Source organism: Rhinoderma darwinii, chromosome 9 (genome assembly GCF_050947455.1).
Source record: "Rhinoderma darwinii isolate aRhiDar2 chromosome 9, aRhiDar2.hap1, whole genome shotgun sequence".
Lineage (NCBI taxonomy): Eukaryota > Metazoa > Chordata > Amphibia > Anura > Rhinodermatidae > Rhinoderma > Rhinoderma darwinii.
Window position 1 is genome coordinate 80,250,736 of NC_134695.1, and position 13,611 is coordinate 80,264,346.

A 13,611-nucleotide genomic window follows, 5' to 3' on the forward strand; every position below is an offset into this window, starting at 1 on the left:
CCATCTTTCATATTCTCCTGCTTGTGCCTTTTCTCCGCTCGGCGGTCGTTGCTGATCATTCTCTTCAGAGATGTTGTCATTTTCCTGCGGTTTGGTTTATTTCCAGTGGACATTATTCTAGTTAATCGGGAACACAATCCCACCACGTGGCTCAGGTTATTTTAGTGCAGGGTTGTTGTGTAACTTGCTGTCGTTGCTTTGGAGCTTGCACTCCGAGTGGACGGCGCCGTTTATCATCCCAGTCACCTCTGATCTCTCTGTTTTGGACGCTGCTGTGATTTCTACATCTGATCATAGAGGTGACTGAGCAGAAAAACACTGGATGGAGGGACAGACGAGATGGACGCACCCGGCCTCAGCGCTGCCGTTACTAGATTTACCGCGTGTTGTCCTGTGATGTGTGTGGAATTGTAGAGCAGGACCCGCTATCATACCGAAAGGACTTACACCGAAACTAGTCCGCCTAAAATGGCTGATAACAGGGAGCAATAGATTGCATTCACCTCTCCTGCACTTATGCCTCTATGGCATGTTCTAGATGGCCTGAGATACAAAACTGCGTTCTCCCTGAAGTCTGAGGATTCATGGTCAATTCTGACTCGCCAGTATCCATTGAAGGATATTGCCTGACGTATGTCCTCTCTCCTGTAGAGTGTAAGCTCTTATGATCAGCAGTGTCCTCTCTCCTGTAGAGTGTAAACTCTTATGGTCAGCGGGGTCCTCTCTCCTGTAGAGTGTAAGCTCTTATGGTCAGCAGTGTCCTCTCTCCTGTAGAGTGTAAGCTCTTATGGTCAGCAGGGTCCTCTCTCCTGTAGAGTGTAAACTCTTATGGTCAGCAGTGTCCTCTCTCCTGTAGAGTGTAAGCTCTTATGGTCAGCAGTGTCCTCTCTCCTGTAGAGTGTAAGCTCTTATGATCAGCGGGGTCCTCTCTCCTGTAGAGTGTAAGCTCTTATGGTCAGCGGGGTCCTCTCTCCTGTAGAGTGTAAGCTCTTATGGTCAGCGGGGTCCTCTCTCCTGTAGAGTGTAAGCTCTTATGGTCAGCAGTGTCTCTCCTGTAGAGTGTAAGCTCTTATGATCAGCAGTGTCCTCTCTCCTGTAGAGTGTAAGCTCTTATGATCAGCAGTGTCCTCTCTCCTGTAGAGTGTATGCTCTTATGGTCAGCAGTGTCTCTCCTGTAGAGTGTAAGCTCTTATGATCAGCAGGGTCCTCTCTCCTGTAGAGTGTAAGCTCTTATGGTCAGCAGTGTCCTCTCTCCTGTAGAGTGTAAGCTCTTATGGTCAGCAGTGTCCTCTCTCCTGTAGAGTGTAAGCTCTTATGGTCAGCAGTGTCTCTCCTGTAGAGTGTAAGCTCTTATGGTCAGCGGGGTCCTCTCTCCTGTAGAGTGTAAGCTCTTATGGTCAGCAGTGTCCTCTCTCCTGTAGAGTGTAAGCTCTTATGGTCAGCGGGGTCCTCTCTCCTGTAGAGTGTAAGCTCTTATGGTCAGCAGTGTCCTCTCTCCTGTAGAGTGTAAGCTCTTATGGTCAGCAGGGTCCTCTCTCCTGTAGAGTGTAAGCTCTTATGGTCAGCAGTGTCCTCTCTCCTGTAGAGTGTAAGCTCTTATGGTCAGCAGTGTCCTCTCTCCTGTAGAGTGTAAGCTCTTATGATCAGCAGGGTCCTCCCTCCTGTAGAGTGTAAGCTCTTATGGTCAGCGGGGTCCTCTCTCCTGCAGAGTGTAAGCTCTTATGGTCAGCAGTGTCCTCTCTCCTGTATAGTGTAAGCTCTTATGGTCAGCAGTGTCCTCTCTCCTATAGAGTGTAAGCTCTTATGGTCAGCGGGGTCCTCTCTCCTGCAGAGTGTAAGCTCTTATGATCAGCAGTGTCCTCTCTCCTGTAGAGTGTAAGCTCTTATGGTCAGCAGTGTCCTCTCTCCTGTAGAGTGTAAGCTCTTATGATCAGCAGGGTCCTCTCTCCTGTAGAGTGTAAGATCTTATGGTCAGCAGTGTCCTCTCTCCTGTAGAGTGTAAGCTCTTATGATCAGCAGGGTCCTCTCTCCTGTAGAGTGTAAGCTCTTATGATCAGCAGGGTCCTCTCTCTTGTAGAGTGTAAGCTCTTATGGTCAGCAGTGTCCTCTCTCCTGTAGAGTGTAAGCTCTTATGATCAGCAGGGTCCTCTCTCCTGTAGAGTGTAAGCTCTTATGGTCAGCAGTGTCCTCTCTCCTGTAGAGTGTAAGCTCTTATGATCAGCAGTGTCCTCTCTCCTGTAGAGTGTAAGATCTTATGGTCAGCAGTGTCCTCTCTCCTGTAGAGTGTAAGCTCTTATGGTCAGCAGGGTCCTTTCTCCTGTAGAGTGTAAACTCTTATGGTCAGCAGTGTCCTCTCTCCTGTAGAGTGTAAGCTCTTATGATCAGCGGAGTCCTCTCTCCTGTAGAGTGTAAGCTCTTATGGTCAGCGGGGTCCTCTCTCCTGTAGAGTGTAAGCTCTTATGGTCAGCAGTGTCCTCTCTCCTGTAGAGTGTAAGCTCTTATGGTCAGCGGGGTCCTCTCTCCTGTAGAGTGTAAGCTCTTATGGTCAGCAGTGTCCTCTCTCCTGTAGAGTGTAAGCTCTTATGGTCAGCAGGGTCCTCTCTCCTGTAGAGTGTAAGCTCTTATGATCAGCGGAGTCCTCTCTCCTGTAGAGTGTAAGCTCTTATGGTCAGCGGGGTCCTCTCTCCTGTAGAGTGTAAGCTCTTATGATCAGCAGGGTCCTCTCTCCTGTAGAGTGTAAGCTCTTATGGTCAGCGGGGTCCTCTCTCCTGTAGAGTGTAAGCTCTTATGGTCAGCAGTGTCCTCTCTCCTGTAGAGTGTAAGCTCTTATGATCAGCGGAGTCCTCTCTCCTGTAGAGTGTAAGCTCTTATGGTCAGCAGTGTCCTCTCTCCTGTAGAGTGTAAGCTCTTATGGTCAGCGGGGTCCTCTCTCCTGTACAGTGTAAGCTCTTATTGTCAGCAGTGTCCTCTCTCCTGTAGAGTGTAAGCTCTTATGATCAGCGGGGTCCTCTCTCCTGTAGAGTGTAAGCTCTTATGGTCAGATGTGTCCTCTCTCCTGTAGAGTGTAAGCTCTTATGGTCAGCAGGGTCCTCTCTCCTGTAGAGTGTAAGCTCTTATGGTCAGCAGTGTCCTCTCTCCTGTAGAGTGTAAGCTCTTATGATCAGCGGAGTCCTCTCTCCTGTAGAGTGTAAGCTCTTATGGTCAGCAGTGTCCTCTCTCCTGTAGAGTGTAAGCTCTTATGGTCAGCAGTGTCCTCTCTCCTGTAGAGTGTAAGCTCTTATGGTCAGCAGGGTCCTTTCTCCTGTAGAGTGTAAACTCTTATGGTCAGCAGTGTCCTCTCTCCTGTAGAGTGTAAGCTCTTATGATCAGCGGAGTCCTCTCTCCTGTAGAGTGTAAGCTCTTATGGTCAGCGGGGTCCTCTCTCCTGTAGAGTGTAAGCTCTTATGATCAGCAGGGTCCTCTCTCCTGTAGAGTGTAAGCTCTTATGGTCAGCAGGGTCCTCTCTCCTGTAGAGTGTAAGCTCTTATGATCAGCGGAGTCCTCTCTCCTGTAGAGTGTAAGCTCTTATGGTCAGCAGTGTCCTCTCTCCTGTAGAGTGTAAGCTCTTATGGTCAGCAGTGTCCTCTCTCCTGTAGAGTGTAAGCTCTTATGGTCAGCAGGGTCCTTTCTCCTGTAGAGTGTAAACTCTTATGGTCAGCAGTGTCCTCTCTCCTGTAGAGTGTAAGCTCTTATGATCAGCGGAGTCCTCTCTCCTGTAGAGTGTAAGCTCTTATGGTCAGCGGGGTCCTCTCTCCTGTAGAGTGTAAGCTCTTATGATCAGCAGGGTCCTCTCTCCTGTAGAGTGTAAGCTCTTATGGTCAGCAGGGTCCTCTCTCCTGTAGAGTGTAAGCTCTTATGGTCAGCAGTGTCCTCTCTCCTGTAGAGTGTAAGCTCTTATGATCAGCGGAGTCCTCTCTCCTGTAGAGTGTAAGCTCTTATGGTCAGCAGGGTCCTCTCTCCTGTAGAGTGTAAGCTCTTATGGTCAGCAGTGTCCTCTCTCCTGTAGAGTGTAAGCTCTTATGGTCAGCAGTGTCCTCTCTCCTGTAGAGTGTAAGCTCTTATGGTCAGCAGTGTCCTCTCTCCTGTAGAGTGTAAGCTCTTATGGTCAGCAGTGTCCTCTCTCCTGTATAGTGTAAGCTCTTATGGTCAGCAGTGTCCTCTCTCCTATAGAGTGTAAGCTCTTATGGTCAGCGGGGTCCTCTCTCCTGCAGAGTGTAAGCTCTTATGATCAGCAGTGTCCTCTCTCCTGTAGAGTGTAAGCTCTTATGGTCAGCAGTGTCCTCTCTCCTGTAGAGTGTAAGCTCTTATGGTCAGCAGTGTCCTCTCTCCTGTAGAGTGTAAGCTCTTATGGTCAGCAGGGTCCTTTCTCCTGTAGAGTGTAAACTCTTATGGTCAGCAGTGTCCTCTCTCCTGTAGAGTGTAAGCTCTTATGATCAGCGGAGTCCTCTCTCCTGTAGAGTGTAAGCTCTTATGATCAGCAGTGTCCTCTCTCCTGTAGAGTGTAAGCTCTTATGGTCAGCAGTGTCCTCTCTCCTGTAGAGTGTAAGCTCTTATGGTCAGCGGGGTCCTTTCTCCTGTAGAGTGTAAACTCTTATGGTCAGCAGGGTCCTCTCTCCTGTAGAGTGTAAGCTCTTATGATCAGCGGAGTCCTCTCTCCTGTAGAGTGTAAGCTCTTATGGTCAGCGGGGTCCTCTCTCCTGTAGAGTGTAAGCTCTTATGATCAGCAGGGTCCTCTCTCCTGTAGAGTGTAAGCTCTTATGGTCAGCGGGGTCCTCTCTCCTGTAGAGTGTAAGCTCTTATGGTCAGCAGTGTCCTCTCTCCTGTAGAGTGTAAGCTCTTATGATCAGCGGAGTCCTCTCTCCTGTAGAGTGTAAGCTCTTATGGTCAGCAGTGTCCTCTCTCCTGTAGAGTGTAAGCTCTTATGGTCAGCGGGGTCCTCTCTCCTGTACAGTGTAAGCTCTTATTGTCAGCAGTGTCCTCTCTCCTGTAGAGTGTAAGCTCTTATGATCAGCGGGGTCCTCTCTCCTGTAGAGTGTAAGCTCTTATGGTCAGATGTGTCCTCTCTCCTGTAGAGTGTAAGCTCTTATGGTCAGCAGGGTCCTCTCTCCTGTAGAGTGTAAGCTCTTATGGTCAGTGGGGTCCTCTCTCCTGTAGAGTGTAAGCTCTTATGGTCAGCAGTGTCCTCTCTCCTGTAGAGTGTAAGCTCTTATGGTCAGCAGTGTCCTCTCTCCTGTAGAGTGTAAGCTCTTATGGTCAGCGGGGTCCTCTCTCCTGTAGAGTGTAAGCTCTTATGGTCAGCGGGGTCCTCTCTCCTGTAGAGTGTAAGCTCTTATGGTCAGCGGGGTCCTCTCTCCTGTAGAGTGTAAGCTCTTATGGTCAGCGGGGTCCTCTCTCCTGTAGAGTGTAAGCTCTTATGGTCAGCGGTGTCCTCTCTCCTGTAGAGTGTAAGCTCTTATGGTCAGCAGTGTCCTCTCTCCTGTATAGTGTAAGCTCTTATGATCAGCAGTGTCCTCTCTCCTGTAGAGTGTAAGCTCTTATGGTCAGCAGTGTCCTCTCCTGTAGAGTGTAAGCTCTTATGGTCAGCGGGGTCCTCTCTCCTGTAGAGTGTAAGCGCTTATGGTCAGCGGGGTCCTCCCTCCTGTAGAGTGTAAACTCTTATGATCAGCAGTGTCCTCTCTCCTATAGAGTTTAAGCTCTTATGGTCAGCGGGGTCCTCTCTCCTGCAGAGTGTAAGCTCTTATGATCAGCAGTGTCCTCTCTCCTGTAGAGTGTAAGCTCTTATGGTCAGCAGTGTCCTCTCTCCTGTAGAGTGTAAGCTCTTATGGTCAGCAGGGTCCTTTCTCCTGTAGAGTGTAAGCTCTTATGATCAGCAGTGTCCTCTCTCCTGTAGAGTGTAAACTCTTATGGTCAGCAGGGTCCTCTCTCCTGTAGAGTGTAAGCTCTTATGATCAGCGGAATCCTCTCTCCGGTAGAGTGTAAGCTCTTATGGTCAGCAGTGTCCTCTCTCCTGTAGAGTGTAAGCTCTTATGGTCAGCAGGGTCCTTTCTCCTGTAGAGTGTAAACTCTTATGATCAGCAGGGTCCTCTCTCCTGTAGAGTGTAAGCTCTTATGATCAGCGGAGTCCTCTCTCCTGTAGAGTGTAAGCTCTTATGGTCAGCGGGGTCCTCTCTCCTGTAGAGTGTAAGCTCTTATGATCAGCAGGGTCCTCTCTCCTGTAGAGTGTAAGCTCTTATGGTCAGCGGGGTCCTCTCTCCTGTAGAGTGTAAGCTCTTATGGTCAGCAGTGTCCTCTCTCCTGTAGAGTGTAAGCTCTTATGATCAGCGGAGTCCTCTCTCCTGTAGAGTGTAAGCTCTTATGGTCAGCAGTGTCCTCTCTCCTGTAGAGTGTAAGCTCTTATGGTCAGCGGGGTCCTCTCTCCTGTACAGTGTAAGCTCTTATTGTCAGCAGTGTCTCTCCTGTAGAGTGTAAGCTCTTATGGTCAGATGTGTCCTCTCTCCTGTAGAGTGTAAGCTCTTATGGTCAGCAGGGTCCTCTCCTGTAGAGTGTAAGCTCTTATGGTCAGCAGTGTCCTCTCTCCTGTATAGTGTAAGCTCTTATGGTCAGCAGTGTCTCTCCTGTAGAGTGTAAGCTCTTATGGTCAGCGGGGTCCTCTCTCCTGTAGAGTGTAAGCTCTTATGGTCAGCAGGGTCCTCTCTCCTGTAGAGTGTAAGCTCTTATGGTCAGCAGTGTCCTCTCTCCTGTAGAGTGTAAGCTCTTATGATCAGCAGTGTCCTCTCTCCTGTAGAGTGTAAGCTCTTATGGTCAGCGGGGTCCTCTCTCCTGTAGAGTGTAAGCTCTTATCGTCAGCGGGGTCCTCTCTCCTGTAGAGTGTAAGCTCTTATGGTCAGCAGGGTCCTCTCTCCTGTAGAGTGTAAGCTCTTATGGTCAGCAGGGTCCTCTCTCCTGTAGAGTGTAAGCTCTTATGGTCAGCGGGGTCCTCTCTCCTGTAGAGTGTAAGCTCTTATGGTCAGCAGTGTCCTCTCTCCTGTAGAGTGTAAGCTCTTATGGTCAGCAGGGTCCTCTCTCCTGTAGAGTGTAAGCTCTTATGGTCAGCGGGGTCCTCTCTCCTGTAGAGTGTAAGCTCTTATGGTCAGCAGTGTCCTCTCTCCTGTAGAGTGTAAGCTCTTATGGTCAGCAGGGTCCTCTCTCCTGTAGAGTGTAAGCTCTTATGGTCAGCGGGGTCCTCTCTCCTGTAGAGTGTAAGCTCTTATGGTCAGCAGTGTCCTCTCTCCTGTAGAGTGTAAGCTCTTATGATCAGCGGGGTCCTCTCCTGTAGAGTGTAAGCTCTTATGGTCAGCAGGGTCCTCTCTCCTGTAGAGTGTAAGCTCTTATGGTCAGCGGGGTCCTCTCCTGTAGAGTGTAAGCTCTTATGGTCAGCAGTGTCCTCTCTCCTGTAGAGTGTAAGCTCTTATGGTCAGCGGGGTCCTTTCCTGTAGAGTGGGAGTGGTGGGGAGCACACGGTTCTGTACTGGGTCTTTTGAATCTTTATTATTGGGTTCTTAGGACCTCACAATTTGCTTTGTCACCGTCAGACAGATTTTGGGTTCAGCAAATGCTCCTGAGCTTCCCTGATTACAAAGTCTCAACCTTTCCCAGAATATTGCCCCATGATCCGGGTCACTGCCCTCGGGTGGTCGGGAACACAATGGACATTACTCAATTCTGAGTGAAGCCGCTCTTTAATAAAGCCGCCCAGACACAGTCACTACTACTCCCAGCAGAGCTCCATTAGTGACTCATGGGTTTCCTTTGGTTTGTCTCCATTACCGCCTCGGCCTCCTGTTAGTTATTAAAGATCTGAGGGATCGCTCCGCTTAATGATCAGATTGAGGCCTCCACCGTTCATGGTACGCAGCCCCGTGTATGAAGATTTATGTGTCGTCTCTCTGATCCTCCGCTCTTTGTCTTTCATCTTGATCGGAGACGATGCTGTAGACGTCTGTGGTCGTCAGGAAGAGGCCGGCGGTAATGATCGGGAATGATGCAGATGGAAGAGACCGCCACATAAATCTCACCCAACATGGCAGGATGCGTGAGCACATTCAATATCCCCCTCATGTGGTTGTTACTAGTCAGGAGAACTCCGAGAATCCACACGACCCAAGAGGTTCATAAACACTGCACAGAGTCCACGGCCGGACCCCGGGGCCCAAGAGTCATGTTATATTTCTCCAACAATGAGTGACACTCAGGAGCCACTCTGAGCCGGGGGCCACATCTACATAGACTGAATCAGAGGCAAAACCTGGAACCCCACCTGCCACGTGCCATACTGGTGACGACAGGTCTTGGTGCCCCCCAGGATTGAATGCTACCTCTGCACCCCTATAGTTGCCCCCCTGTGCCTGTGTGTTTCCGAGGGGTACTCCGATTATCTTCCACAAACCAAAACCATTCAGATTGACCCGTAGGTTTCCCATGAGAATAACCTCAGTGTGTGAGAGGGGGAGATGACCCGGCTGCTTCCAATATGTGGCATCACTTACCACTTGTCTATATTTCCCTCTACTAGTCACTATGTCTAATACAAAGCGTTGCATCCCAAAATATCAGTACACCTATTTCCTGAAACCTCTGCAGAACTGCTCCTTCACTCTGTGCTGCTGTGGATCACTGCTCTGTCACTTTGTGACATCCCACTTCTCTATTCCTCTAACATCATCTTACATGTAGCCCTGTCATCACTTACATGACCAGACAGGTCATCCAAAACGATCAGCACAGTCCTGTTCTGAAATACTCTGTGCTGCTGTGAAACACAGCTCCTTCAGTCTCTGATCACCCACTTGTCTTCATTCCACACCTCACATGCAGCCCAGTCCTCTGCCTTCAAAAGTATTAGCACTGTGATCTCCTAAAATACTCTGTGCTGCTTTGTGTCCCTACTACTTCCATTATCAGTCTAAGACATCTCACCTGTCGCCATGCCTCTCTTAAGGGATATAGTGTGTGTGTGTGTGTGTGTGTGTGTGTGTGAGAGAGAGAGAGAGATACGGAATATAGATTGTCAGCTTTTGGGGTCAGGGATGATGAGACTGATACATTGTGTATGAGATGGAGAGAGTATATTGTGAGCTCCTGGAATACACAATGATGGGAGTGATATACTGCATTCTGCCTACAGCGCTACAGACTATGTCACCTCCATCTACATATATAAATGAGAAATCATTATTAATAAGGTTATTGCCTCTAAGGGGAGCTCTAGATGTGACTGGAGTATAAGAGATGATGTAATAGCAGAATTGTGCCTGCAGCTTGGGATGTGACTGGAGTATATGACATGATGTAACAGTAAAATTGTGCCTGCAGATCTTGATGTTTCTTTATTTCCTTGGGACCGTCACTTCTCATAGCAACGCCATCGATTTTTAAGTAGACCGGACGCTGGAACCAATCGTATTACTTCTTCCTCTGAAACCTGAATGTTTGCTCTGGGTAACTGCTCCAGTTTTGATAAATCTCCCCCAGGATTGGTGTGCGGGCGCAGTCTGGGAACGCTAGAGATTCCTGGATTCTTGTAGCGTCCATTATTTATCCCGCTGAGAAGACCTGAGACTGCGCAACAGCGTTACGATGGCGTCACTGCCGCTGAGTCACAGACGGACTCCCAAAATAACCGTCAAATCTATGACCTGAACAGTCCCTGACCCCATATACAGCAGAGGATCTATAGGCGTCTCTGGCCACTGAATCCACCGGCCACCAAGAATTCCCAGAATTAAGCAGGAATTACTGATCTGCCAGACTATAGAATATATATGTGATCAGCATCTCAGAATGGGGAGGCGACAGTGAGACAGGTCCATGCAATCTATTGTTCCCTGTTATCAGCCATTTCAGGATTCTGACTGCAGTGGGGATCAGAGACCGGAAGTGAATAGAAAACTTCTGCTCCCTCCTTGATCGACACTGAGAACCTCCATAAATGCGACTGATATCAGCCGCTCCTCTTATATCACTCCAGTGCTATTATATCCTCCAGAGACATTACATCACATGTGTGACTGATATCAGCCGCTCCTCTTATATCACTCCAGTACTATTATATCCTCCAGAGACATTACATCATATGTGACTGATATCAGCCGCTCCTCTTATAACACTCCAGCACTATTATATCCTCCAGAGACATTACATCATATGTGTGACTGATATCAGCCGCTCCTCTTATATCACTCCAGCTCTATTATATCCTCCAGAGACATTACATCATATGTGTGACTGATATCAGCCGCTCCTCTTATAACCCTCCAGCACTATTATATCCTCCAGAGACATTACATCATATGTGACTGATATCAGCAGCTCCTCTTATAACACTCCAGCACTATTATATCCTCCAGAGACATTACATCATATATGTGACTGATATCAGCCGCTCCTCTTATATCACTCCAGTACTATTATATCCTCCAGAGACATTACATCACATGTGTGACTGATATCAGCCGCTCCTCTTATATCACTCCAGTACTATTATATCCTCCAGAGACATTACATCATATGTGTGACTGATATCAGCCGCTTCTCTTATATAACACTCCAGTACTATTATATCCTCCAGAGACATTACATCATATGTGACTGATATCAGCCGCTCCTCTTATATCACTCCAGCACTATTATATCCTCCAGAGACATTACATCATATGTGTGACTGATATCAGCCGCTCCTCTTATATCACTCCAGCACTATTATATCCTCCAGAGACATTACATCATATGTGTGACTGATATCAGCCGATCCTCTTATATCACTCCAGTACTATTATATCCTCCAGAGACATTACATCATATATGTGACTGATATCAGCCGCTCCTCTTATAACACTCCAGTACTATTATATCCTCCAGAGACATTACATCATATATGTGACTGATATCAGCCGCTCCTCTTATATCACTCCAGTACTATTATATCCTCCAGAGACATTACATCATATGTGACTGATATCAGCCGCTCCTCTTATATCACTCCAGTACTATTATATCCTCCAGAGACATTACATCATATGTGTGACTGATATCAGCCGCTCCTCTTATATCACTCCAGTACTATTATATCCTCCAGAGACATTACATCATATGTGACTGATATCAGCAGCTCCTCTTATATCACTCCAGTACTATTATATCCTCCAGAGACATTACATCATATGTGTGACTGATATCAGCCGCTCCTCTTATATCACTCCAGCACTATTATATCCTCCAGAGACATTACATCATATGTGTGACTGATATCAGCCGCTCCTCTTATATCACTCCAGTACAATTATATCCTCCAGAGACATAACATCATATGTGACTGATATCAGCCTCTCCTCTTATATCACTCCAGTACTATTATATCCTCCAGAGACATTACATCATATATGACTGATATCAGCCTCTCCTCTTATATCACTCCAGTACTATTATATCCTCCAGACATTACATCATATGTGTGACTGATATCAGCCGCTCCTCTTATAACACTCCAGCACTATTATATCCTCCATATACATAACATCATATGTGACTGATATCAGCCGCTCCTCTTATATCACTCCAGTACTATTATATCCTCCAGAGACATTACATCATATGTGTGACTGATATCAGCCGCTCCTCTTATATCACTCCAGTACTATTATATCCTCCAGAGACATTACATCATATGTGACTGATATCAGCCGCTCCTCTTATAACACTCCAGTACTATTATATCCTCCAGAGACATTACATCATATGTGACTGATATCAGCCGCTCCTCTTATATCACTCCAGTACTATTATATCCTCCAGAGACATTACATTATATGTGTGACTGATATCAGCCGCTCCTCTTATATCACTCCAGCACTATTATATCCTCCAGAGACATTACATCATGTGTGACTGATATCAGCCGCTCCTCTTATATCACTCCAGTACTATTATATCCTCCAGAGACATTACATCATATGTGACTGATATCAGCCGCTCCTCTTATAACACTCCAGTACTATTATATCCTCCAGAGACATTACATCATATGTGTGACTGATATCAGCCGCTCCTCTTATATCACTCCAGTACTATAATATCCTCCAGAGACATTACATCATGTGTGACTGATATCAGCCGCTCCTCTTATATCACTCCAGTACTATTATATCCTCCAGAGACATTACATCATATGTGTGACTGATATCAGCCGCTCCTCTTATATCACTCCAGTACTATTATATCCTCCAGAGACATTACATCATGTGTGACTGATATCAGCCGCTCCTCTTATATCACTCCAGTACTATTATATCCTCCAGACATTACATCATATGTGTGACTGATATCAGCCGCTCCTCTTATAACACTCCAGCACTATTATATCCTCCAGAGACATTACATCATATGTGACTGATATCAGCCGCTCCTCTTATATCACTCCAGTACTATTATATCCTCCAGAGACATTACATCATATGTGACTGATATCAGCCGCTCCTCTTATATCACTCCTGTACTATTATATCCTCCAGAGACATTACATCATATGTGTGACTGATATCAGCCGCTCCTCTTATATCACTCCAGCACTATTATATCCTCCAGAGACATTACATCATATGTGTGACTGATATCAGCCGCTCCTCTTATATCACTCCAGTACTATTATATCCTCCAGAGACATTACATCATATGTGACTGATATCAGCCGCTCCTCTTATATCACTCCTGTACTATTATATCCTCCAGAGACATTACATCATATGTGTGACTGATATCAGCCGCTCCTCTTATATCACTCCAGTACTATTATATCCTCCAGAGACATTACATCATATGTGACTGATATCAGCCGCTCCTCTTATAACACTCCAGGACTATTATATCCTCCAGAGACATTACATCATATGTGTGACTGATATCAGCCGCTCCTCTTATAACACTCCAGCACTATTATATCCTCCAGAGACATTACATCATATATGTGACTGATATCAGCCGCTCCCCTTATAATACTCCATTGCTATTATATCCTCCAGAGACATTACATCATGTGTGTGACTGATATCAGCCGCTCCTCTTATATCACTCCAGCACTATTATATCCTCCAGAGACATTACATCATGTGTGACTGATATCAGCCGCTCCTCTTATATCACTCCAGTACTATTATATCCTCCAGAGACATTACATCATGTGTGACTGATATCAGCCGCTCCTCTTATATCACTCCAGTACTATTATATCCTCCAGAGACATTACATCATATGTGTGACTGATATTAGCCGCTCCTCTTATATCACTCCAGCACTATTATATCCTCCAGAGACATTACATCATATGTGTGACTGATATTAGCCGCTGCTCTTATATCACTCCAGTACTATTATATCCTCCAGAGACATTACATCATATGTGACTGATATCAGCCGCTCCTATTATAACACTCCAGCACTATTATATCCTCCAGAGACATTACATCATATGTGTGACTGATATCAGCCGCTCCTCTTATATCACTCCAGTACTATTATATCCTCCAGAGACATTACATCATA